Source organism: Crocodylus siamensis, chromosome 6, assembly GCF_052110815.1.
Source record: "Crocodylus siamensis isolate JL-2025a chromosome 6, ASM5211081v1, whole genome shotgun sequence".
In the NCBI taxonomy this organism is placed as follows: Eukaryota; Metazoa; Chordata; order Crocodylia; family Crocodylidae; genus Crocodylus; species Crocodylus siamensis.
The window spans coordinates 42,050,970-42,061,806 of record NC_143400.1 but is presented as its reverse complement, the minus strand read 5'-3'; positions in this window follow the sequence as shown (position 1 = coordinate 42,061,806).

Sequence of the window (10,837 nt, the reverse complement as noted above, 5' to 3'; positions counted from 1 at the left end):
GGGAGACATCCTCTGCAACTGGTCTGTGATTTAAGAATCGTTCAGGATGCTCCCTGGTGGGACAATGTGACTTCTCCTCTCCTTGCTGATGCCGTGGGAGGACATGCTGCATAGTCACTAACGTACAACTCAAAACCATCTGTTTATAGTAGTGAGGATGTCCTGTTCCTCTCTGTCCCTTTACTTCAGCTCTTTCCAGCATCCTCTGCTCTCAAGGAGTGACCAGCATCGGAGCTCCCTGAGGGAGTGCAGAGCCTCATGACGGAGCCGAGCTCCCGCGCTGAGACCCGAGCCCCACACCCAGCGCTGAGGTTCCCCACCACCTCCCTGCTCCCTCTGACCTGCCCTGTGCCCTAGCACTGCAGCCTGCCCATTGCTCCTGGCACTGCTCACACCACCTCACATCTGTGCACCACAGGCTCCAGGTCACTCTTGCACCACTTCCTAGTGCTGATGCATTCCTGCAGCCACGTGTCCCTTCCTACCTGTGACAGCTCATTGTCACAGGGGTGGCCACGGTGCCTGCTGGTGGCCTTGCTGCTCCTGCCTGGCTCACACTCTAATGCCACTCTCCTACCTTACTCATCTGCCCTGTCTTGTGCTTAATAGTATTGATTCGGGGTGGCTGCAAACAGGCCTTAAAGTGAGCCTACTCCAAATAAGACCCCACTGGCTCCCTCCCGAGACCCCTCTAGCCTCAATCTAGCCCTCAGGCTTGGTAAGTCTCTTTCAGCCTAGGCCCCTGTATGGCACCAAAAGACTTAAGGGCAAACTGTTCAGATCCATCACCTCACCTATACTGTTCCTGAAACCCCATGGGTGTTGTCTCTCATTGATGTAACTGTTTATACGCTTGAGCCCCTTGAGTGCTCGGACCCCCCAGTCCCACGTGTAGCCCCTACTCTGGGCCCTCGGACCCTCTAGTCCAGCTTGGCCCGCTGTGGGCTCGGGGACCCTCCAGCCCAGTTCAACCTTCCCCTGGGCTCTTGCACCTTCTGGTCTTGGTGTCAGCCTTTTGCTGGGCTCTGGGCTCATCACTGGGACCCACTTGCAGCCTAAGACACCTCAGTCACCCGTTCTCAAAATGGGCCTTGATCGTGTCCTAGCAAGGGGCAAGCCTAACCTACTGGTGTAACTCAAATGAATAGGAAACACCACCGCCCTCTGGTAGACATCTCCACCCCTGTAGGTGTTGCACATAAACGAAGACCACTCACCTGTAAACCCAGTCTTTCTCATTCCTAGGAGCTTGTCTCTGTTCCCAGCCCTGCAGAGTTGTTCAACCCCAAATCCAGGACACTTTGGCAGCCCTGCAGCCAGGAGCTCCTCACTTCTTGGTTGCCAGGGATGGACTCCCTGCCCAGTGCAGGATCAGGGCTCAACCCGCTCCAGCCTCAGCTCTCTGCTGTTCAGGTGAGGCCCTCAGGAGCTCCCCTCTGCCACCTACAAGCAGCCTCTCGCACTGCTTGCTCTTTTGAAGGAGCAGGGACATCCCAGTGCCCTGCTACACTAGCACATCCCACGGGGCTCCCTTACCTGCACACGTCCAACAGGAGTTGCTGGCCTTAGCCAGGATCCTTCTGGCAGAGCCGGCTGTGCCATATCCTACTTCCAATCCTGCAAGACACCTCAGGTGTACACACTTTCCTTTCTGGATGGTCCACCTTCTCAAAGGCTTTGGCTGATTTGCTGCTTCCCTAGGCGTGGGAGCAGAGCTCTGGGATGGAGAAAGGAGCCAAAATCCCCTTGGGTCACACTGGAACTGGGGTTCTGGGTCACCCAAAACCTTAGGAGGAAAGGACCTGAAGTTGCTTCCACTGGGTGAATAATCATCTGGGTGATCAAGGGCCCTGGTATCACCAGGAGGCCCAAAGGCTTTCACTGAGATTTTTTACTTGCACTACATGCATTTTTGTCTCGCTGTGTCCCTGGCAGAGTAAAACATGGCTGTGTCATTCGTCTTCAGGGTGTTCTGCTCCAGATAGGCTGTGCTGATGGAGGTGTCCCTGGTGATAGTGAATTCTCCTTTGAAAACCTCGGCATAGCCAGTACCACCTGTATTGGTATTGATATATCCAATATTCTCAAATCCTTTTGCAGGGGCCTGCCTTTTCCAGTTTACGCCAAGGCAAGTAAATGTGTGACCAGAGGTCTTACAGGTCACTTTTGTGGACTCCCCGGGCTTCTTGACTTCTGTCCACCCTGGGTGAGCTGGACCTGGGAGCTGACTCCTGCAGAGAACGGAGAACAGAGGGAATCAAGTTCTGTTCATTTCTGCCTTTTGAAAACTCTTTTCCCTAATTGCATCCAGGTCCAACCTGTTGTTCTTGCCTGGGAGTCTCTGAGCTCCTTTTCTCTTTGAACCCTTGCCTCTGTGCTGCCACCCTTGAATCGGGGGACGCACTCTTGTCCCATTTTCTTCCAAGCAAGGGAAAGAGCAGAGACCAAGCCTGAGATGCTCAGTAGCCATAAAGGATTTGGATGCTCAGTCCTCAGTAATACTGATGACACTTGGACTAGTGAGCCCCTGGATGGGCTTTAGCTCCCACAATTCCTGCATCCAAGGTCTGAGCCCTGACCCTGAAACCCTCACTGCCTTCCCCAAGGCCCTTCCCTCCCAAGGGGTCTGCCCATCGCCTGAACTCACCTGAGAAAGCTGCCAGGATAAGGATCATGCCCAGACCAGCCACATCTTCCTCTCAGTGCCCTCGTAGGCTGTATATGCACAGCTCTTTTTGCCTTGTGGGTCAGACTTTCTCCTTTATTACAAAGTTTCTCTGACTCTTTTGCATGTCATCACTGCTAAACCACCTGCATGAGGCTCACCTGCACCAGCATTTCCCTATAAATGTGGTGGAGTGCAGAGGGGCCGACAGTATCACTGCAGTCCTTGTTGGGCCCTGATTCAGGAGAGCTCTTTCAGCAGGGTGACTTGATCTCCCAGGCAGGCCTTGGAAGCCCTCATCACAGGCAAGCTCTGTTGGTGAGCCTGGCTGTCCAGAACCACAGCCAAGATTCAGAGACAGAGGTGCCACATACTGGGTTGTCATGTCCCCAATTTATAAAATCCACCCCTAAACACCTGGAGATAGTGATGTTCTCAGTGTTGGACCTCTTTTCTGTGACTTATTCCCACAGTAAATGTAAAAATTTGCTGTGACCATGTGGCTGTGTACATCTGCCAAGAACAGAGGGGAATGAATCACCTGGTGTTTTCTTCCTTTTGGTTGGAAGTAGGATGAGCTGAGGGAAGACTGAGGGAAAACCGCGATGTTTCTGGGCTGTCACGGGTGACAGTGGCTTCCCTTGACATTTCTGGGACTCGACTCTATTTGCATCACTAGTGAAATCCTTCCTTCCCAAGCCAGTCCCTTTCCAGGTATGTGACGAATCCAGTATATTGCCAACTACTGAAAGCAGATCTCCACACAGGTTCTCCTCTGCTCCAGGAAGCGCTGTGAATCCCAGCTCCAGTCTTCCCAGCCTGTTTTCAAGAGGAGTTGGGGGCAATGTCTTCTCCATTCATGCAGGTTTCCATCAGTGAGGCTTGTTTCTGAGTTGCATTGCTCCCTCTGTGCTGTTCATTTCCTGCTTCTTCTTGTTCCACAGTCCCCGCTCTGCTCTGTGTCCCTGCCACAATGATACATAGCAGTGTCGGGAGCTGTAGGTGAGCACAGCTGCTGGGACAACTGGTTCCAGGGCAGGAGTTAGCCAGTACCTGTTACACCCCGACTCCATGAGGTTCCCAAAGATTAGGGAGACGACGATCCAATTGCTCATGGATCCTGTTGCTCATGAGCCAGAGCAAGCAGGGAGCAAACACCAGCCCACATTGCTCGCAACTGCTATGTTCTGAATGGAGACAGCTTTGGGGAAACGTCCCAAACAAGAACAAACTGGGGATCTGCACTGAACAATCATTCTTTTCACATTGTATACACCTTGGTTCATACATATTAACATTTACTCCACCTGTGTCCCTCCTTTGGTTCCACCCATTTCTGCTCCTATCTCAAGCTCCTCTGTTTACTGTTTACTAAATTAACATGGAAATGCCTGTACATTTCCTTTATTTACATACCTGTCTCCTCAGAGTGAATGCATAAGGCCATGAACCCAGCAGTCTCGTCACTTGCTGGTTCTTTCTAGTTTTCTGCTGATTCCAGCAGACTCTCCAAGGCTTTGCTTCTGCTTTATCTCCTGATGATAGCTGGTGGGCTGCATCTTGTTCTTCTTACACAACGAATCAGGTATCCTTCACATTATTCCAGCAACAGCCAGCGAGCCCAGACCAATGGTCAAAAGGGAGAAACAGGTAAGTGATGGGGGACGGGGCATTGCTGAGACTAGGGGGTTAGTGGGCACAACCGTTGGAGGCCTCAAATGCCTCTACACGAATGTTCGAAGTATGGGGAAGAAGCAGGAGGAACTTGCCCTCCTCATAGCTGTCACCAGCCCTGACATAGTGGGGATCACAGAAACGTGGTGGGACTCATCGCATGACTGGGCGGTGAGTGTCAAGGGCTATAGGCTATACAGGAGGGACAGGATAGGAAGGAAAGGTGGAGGAGTAGCACTCTACATCAAGGAGGAATATACTTCCTCGTCAATTAGCAAGCGGGTAGAGGGGGGGCACTCTGAGGTGCTCAGGGTTAGAGTAAAAGGCAGTCCAGGGGATAGAGACTTAATGGTGGGAGTCTGGTATAGACCTCCCAACCAGGGAGAAGAGCTCGACCAGGAATTCTTAGGTCAGCTCACAGAGGCAGTGAGGGCTAAGGATGTGGTCATCATGGGGGACCTGAACTTCCCAGACATCTGCTGGGAAGAGCAGTCAGCCAAGTCTGATCGCTCACATCGGTTCTTAGCCAGAGTGCAGGACCTCCATCTAACCCAGGAGGTGCACAGCCCCACCAGGGGAGACGCCTTGTTGGACCTGGTGCTGGCCACGGGTGATGACCTGGTGAGGGGGCTGCGGGTGATGGGCCACCTGGGAGACAGTGATCATCGCTTGCTGGAATTCACCATCCAGCGTAAGGTGGCAAAGGGCTGCAGCAAGGCAACAGCCCTAGACTTTAGGAGGGCTGACTTCAACAAGCTAAGGAGGATCATTTGGGAAGCGCTGAGGACCCAGAGGGGAAGGGAGCCAGATGTCCAAGGTGAGTGGTTGCTCCTTAAGGAGACGATCCTCCATGCCCAAAGGGAGGTAATCCCAACAAGGGTCAAAGGGAGCAGGAGGGCACATAAACCCCCATGGCTCACTAGGAGCATCCGGGAATGTCTCCTTGCTAAAAGGGAGGCATACACCCAATGGAGGGATGGGGTCATCACCAAGAAGGACTATGTTACAGTCGCCCGGGGATGTAGGGGGGCAGTCAGGAAGGCCAAGGCAGAGATGGAGATAGGACTAGCTTCCCGGATTAAGGACAATAAGAAGTCCTTCTTCAAATACATAGGGGGTAAAAAGAGGGTCCCGGGTAATGTGGGGCCCCTGCAGGACACGATGGGCAACTTAGTCATCATGCCAGATGACAAAGCTAACATATTTAATGATTTCTTTGCCTCTGTCTTCCTAAGTAGGGACCAGTTCAGCCACCTCCCTGCTGGGCCCCCCTCGGGCCCTGGGAGAGACACTCCTGGGCCAGGGGTTAGCGAGGAGTTAGTTAGGGCACTTCTGGAGAGGCTGGACGTGTTCAAGTCCGCTGGTCCGGATGATCTTCACCCTAGGGTTCTACAGGAACTGGCCGAGGTCATTGCGGGACCCCTGGCGCGGCTCTATGAGCACTCGTGGTGCTCTGGTGAGGTGCCGGAGGACTGGAAGAGGGCCAATGTGGTCCCTATCTTCAAAAAGGGAAAAAAAGAGGACCCGGGAAATTACAGGCCAGTTAGTCTTACCTCAATCCCGGGTAAGCTTTTTGAAAAAATTATCCTGGCGCACATCCAGGAGGGCCTTGCGGGGGAATGCATGCTCAGGGGCAACCAACATGGGTTCATCAGTGGCAGGTCTTGTCAGACGAACCTGGTGGCCTTTCACGATCAGGTCACCAAATCATTAGATGCACGGGTTGCTGTGGATGTAGTCTTTCTGGACTTCCGGAAGGCTTTCGACACTGTCTCTCACCCTGTCCTCATCAAAAAGCTGGGGGACTGTGGTGTCTATGCCCACACAGTCAAATGGGTAGCCAACTGGTTGGAGGGCCGCACCCAGAGGGTGGTAGTGGATGGGTTCTTCTCGACCTGGAAGGACGTGGGCAGTGGGGTTCCGCAGGGCCATTGTTAAAGAAATTGCCTAAGCATTTGCAAGGTTATTTTAATACAACATCTTGCCTTGTGGTCAACAGATTTTGCTGAGACACAGATTAAAGCCCTGTTCTAGCTGCAGATCCAATGCTCCCTAATAATCCAAATTATTGTCACACTACTAGTTCCCACTGCCAGCCCTGGGCCTGAGAGTAGGGTGTCCATAGGCTAGTATTTAACAAAGGACCCCCTAGCAGGATTTGCATGGGGTATCTCAGGGTGGGTACAGGAGGTAGGTGAGCAGTGCTGGGAGAGAGGAGACATTTTATTGAGGGAACTCCCCCGGGGATCCAGGTGCATCCTGAAGCAGGGAGGAAATGCCCAGAGCTCTGCTCATGACAAGGTCCATCTGATGGGTTTGGGGGGGGGCTCCCCTGATGTCGCAGTGTTCTGGCACAGCTCGGAGCTCAGGCCTGGGGGTGCTGAGTCACATCAGCCACTCTCAGCTGCTCCTGACCTGTTCAGGCTCTTCTGCTTCCTTCCTTTTGCCTTGTATCTCCCTTCCTTCTTCCTGCTCTGTACAGCCCCTGCATCCACTGAAGTTATTCCTCTATTGCTGAGTGCTCTTATTTTCTTGTCCCTGTGGCTCTGGGGGCTGTATTTAATGCTTCTCTAGAAATTCCTGTCTCCTTTGGATTTCTTTATAGGATCGAGATGCTTCTGACTGGTGAAGACTGTCTTGGACTGACAGGACTTGCCTGAATCTGTGCATGTGCTGAGCCCCTGCTGGGAGGTTTCTGGGCATGCAACGACTACAGAGGTGTGGTGCTGCGCTCTCCTGGGTGGGTTTCCTCTAGCTCCGCCATGAGATGTGCTCAATTCTTATGGATCAATGAAATCAGTAGTCCCAGGTCCTGGGAGGGCAGATGGATGAGATCTGTGGGCACAGGAGGGTGTAGACACCTGAGAACTGGTGTAAAAGTGCCAAGTCCTCTGGGTGCCTTTTGGCCCTCACAGAGCTCCCCTTTTTGGGGGGATGGGGGCAATCTGACTGCCTGCAATCACTTCTTAGTTTCCTTGTTCATTCATTGCTCCTTCCATCATTCTGCGTCCTTCCCTTCCTTGGTGTTGCAGTCGGGGACATGGACACTTGACTCTGCAGGTATCGTTATCATTATACCGGGTCATATTGGTAATTCCTCTCTTCAAATATCCTGTTATGAGTTGATGTAGATTATGTCACCCAGACAATAGAGCACATGGTGGACCCAGTCTAGACTCTGTACTAGGGAAAAAATGTAAGCCTGGGGCTCATTTAGGAATGGGCAGAATTGGAGGAGTGCAAGTGTCTCAGTGCTGCCCCAGCAGGCACTTGTGCAGCAGGAGATCCAGCACCCAGAGCAGCCAGAGATCTCCTGATCCTAGAGAGCTCAGGCTGGGCAGGGCAAAAAGCCAGGGATTGGGCACTGGGGAGACGGTGGGAACATGTTGCTTGTAGGGAGAAACCTGCCCATTAAAGTCCTGTCTGCCATAGGGAAGGGACAGAGAAGACACCAACATCCCAGAAGGATTTAACTAATGCTTTAGTCACCTCCCCATTTGCGCTCAGCCCCATCAGTCCCAGCTACTTCAGCAGGCTGGAGGGAGGCTGCAGGATATCCCTGGCAGGCTCCTGCCATGCAGCTGAGAGAAGAAGATAAGGGGAGAGGTGTATCCAAGACCTGCTCTGGGCTTCAGATTAGTGCCTCAGAGCTGAAGCCTTTTAGGGGACTGTGGGTTCCCTCTTCATGACTCTCCTTGGTTCCTGCATGATTTGTCCTTTCCCTGGGTCAATGAGAGATCCTAGGAGACCTCCTTGGCTTCATTTGAAAAAAGATTTGACTTCAGACTCCTGGGTGCTGGCTCCAGGGGAGTCTCCCTCCAACCAGGCCTGTCCCAGGATGGTTGGGGTGATGGGGCCTGAATTTGGGATCTTCCCCTGGAGCTGGAGCTGTGCAGTGCAGAACTGGAGGGGCAGACAGGCCTGTGCAGGTTGTGTATTGGACTGGGCTGAGTTTCTTCCCTTAGTTAATGCTGAGTGGAGACAAAGTGCAGGGCAGGAGCCTAAGATGCTTCTTGCATATCTGTTCAGACTCTGCGTCCACGTTTTGTGCAGCCTGTGCTCTGCCCTGTGTCACCATGTCCCCAGCTGTGCCATTTACAGAGCAGAAGTGAGTGTGTGTGTGTGTGTGTGTGTGTGTGTGACCTTGACTCCCCTACACTAGAAGTCCTCTGGGGTTTGTTCAGCAGCCAAGATTGTGGCTTCAGCCCTTGGCTGGGAACAGGTTTGAATGCAGGCGTAGAGCTGTGCCTTATAGACTAACTAATCACAGGTGCCAACTTTTTTGGTAGCTACAAGTGGCTTCATTGGTTGCTAGGTAGGGGACTTCAGGGGAAGCACAGCTGCAGGGCCCAGAGCCAAGCATTACAGAGCATCTCTGGGTCAGCCAACCCCCTTGGGGAGTGGAGCCCCAGATCCTTGCAGGCTCTGGGAGGGTTAAGGGTCCCATCTGGGATGAGACTAGACTTTGTGTGCGTGTCCAGCAGCTGAAACACCTCCTTCACAAATGGCCCCAGGCTCTTCTACTTGGAAGTGGTTAAGATGTCTACCAAAAGGGGTCTGACTGCATTAGAAATTGCACCCCCAAACCTCTTTAAAGCTTCTGAATATCACAAGGTAAATTTTATTTGTAGAAGAGCAGATGTGCTCTATCTCCTGCCCTGCTGCCCTTGGAGATACTCCCTAGCTATAACCTGAGCTGGGCTTTCAGGGGATGTAATTGGTGTGAACTCCCACAGCCCTTAACACTCTCTTTGGGCATTTTTACACATGAAAAGCACCTGGCACTGTGATACTTCCAGTTGTATAAGCGGCAAAATGAGTGTCACCAGTGAAAAAATGGCAGTGCTGCACATTTCAGCTAAAACACCTTAGGGGTGCTTTACTTCAAAAGTGCACCACCACCGTTTTCTGTGTGCTGCTGTGCCTTCTGCCACTGATACAACTGCACGTGGCGCAGCACAGTTCACCTTGGCTTGTGTGCAGAGCAGACTAGATTAATTCAATCTGCTCCAAAGTGGGCGATCTCCAGTGTGTCATGGGAAAAGAAAAAGTCTTTTGGTTCTTGTTTGAGCTTTTATCTTAAAGTGCCAGGAAACAAGTTCTCCCTGGAGCTCAGAAGCAGGTGAGCTCTGTGGCTAGGCAAGCAGGGATGTGATTCTGGGGAGGACTCAGGAGTTGATGTGCATGAAGGTGGCTCTGTAGCAGAGTCATTGTTGCTCAGGAGTTTAATCAGTTCTTCTTTCTTTAGCCCTTTCTTCACTTGAAGGCCTCTCCCTTTCGCCAGTTCTTTTAGTTTAAGCACAGTCATTTGGATATACTCGTCCGCCATCCTGGCTATCTACACTAACCAGTCAACCTGATGCCAAATTAGAACTTGTTTGCTGAAGGGATTTCAGTGGCTCTATTACTCTTCCCAAATTACGCCCCTAATACAGCAGGGTATTCGGATCTCACAGATACCACCATGTGTGGTGGGCCAGTAGGGGGTGCTCCTACGTTGAGCCGCCCACCTCCCTGCGCCCGACCCCCTTCCAGGCTCTGAAGGCCTCCCTAGGGGCACCTTATATCTGGCCAACCCCCTTCCCGGAGCACACTTGCTAGCCTAGAGTTAACGAAGCTGCCACCACCCTGAGAAGGAACTTTCTCAGCCCTGTGTCCTTAGGGAAACACAGGCCTAATAGTCCAATGGGTACTCGACCCAGTACAGGCACTTGGGGCACTTCCCCAAGTTGGGGGCAAAAAGTAAAGTATCCCTTAGTCTGCAAACCTAAGGGGTCTCTTAGGCATAATTTAGACCCACCCCTCAAAAAGTCTCCCACACCGGTCACAAAGGAGAACTTTATTGATTACAGGGGTAGGGTGCAAATAGAGTACAAGATCGAGAATATCCTAGAAATCCTAAAGAGCAAACAGTCTGGCTGAGGTAGCCTTTTGATCACGCATCTGAGTTACTGCCAGCTAGATATCTAATCAGATCTTGAGTAGCTTACTCACAAGCAACTTCCAAAGGCAGGTGAAATTTCCCTTTGGAGGCAGGCCCTTTCTAGCTCATACGTTTTGGGGGAGAGAGCCAGTTTCAGTTGGTAAAGCTCCTCTGGCTCCCCTGCATGGCTGCTGCCCCCTCCTCCTGGGCAGTCCTAACTTATATAGCCCCTGTGACCTCATTCACCTGGTCCAGTGGAGGTCAGCTCCGGTTGGCTCTCTGCCAACCAATTTGAAATACATCACCAGTTACCAGGCAGATTCCAGCCCACCACGTAGAAACCCCTCACCCAGGTAGCTGATGCTAGTCATGTAAGCAGAGGGAGCAGGTTTCCCCCCTCCCTCAGGGATGCAGCCAGCTCAAGTTACCTAAAGAGAGAGACTGAAGAGTGAATCCTCTGTGATAGGCCCATCCTAATTGCATTGTCACAGGACAGAGATTTTACTCTGGCTCCTTTTCCCTCTCACTTGGGGCCTTATCCAGAGCCGGGGATTGCATCCTGCACAGATGAGCTC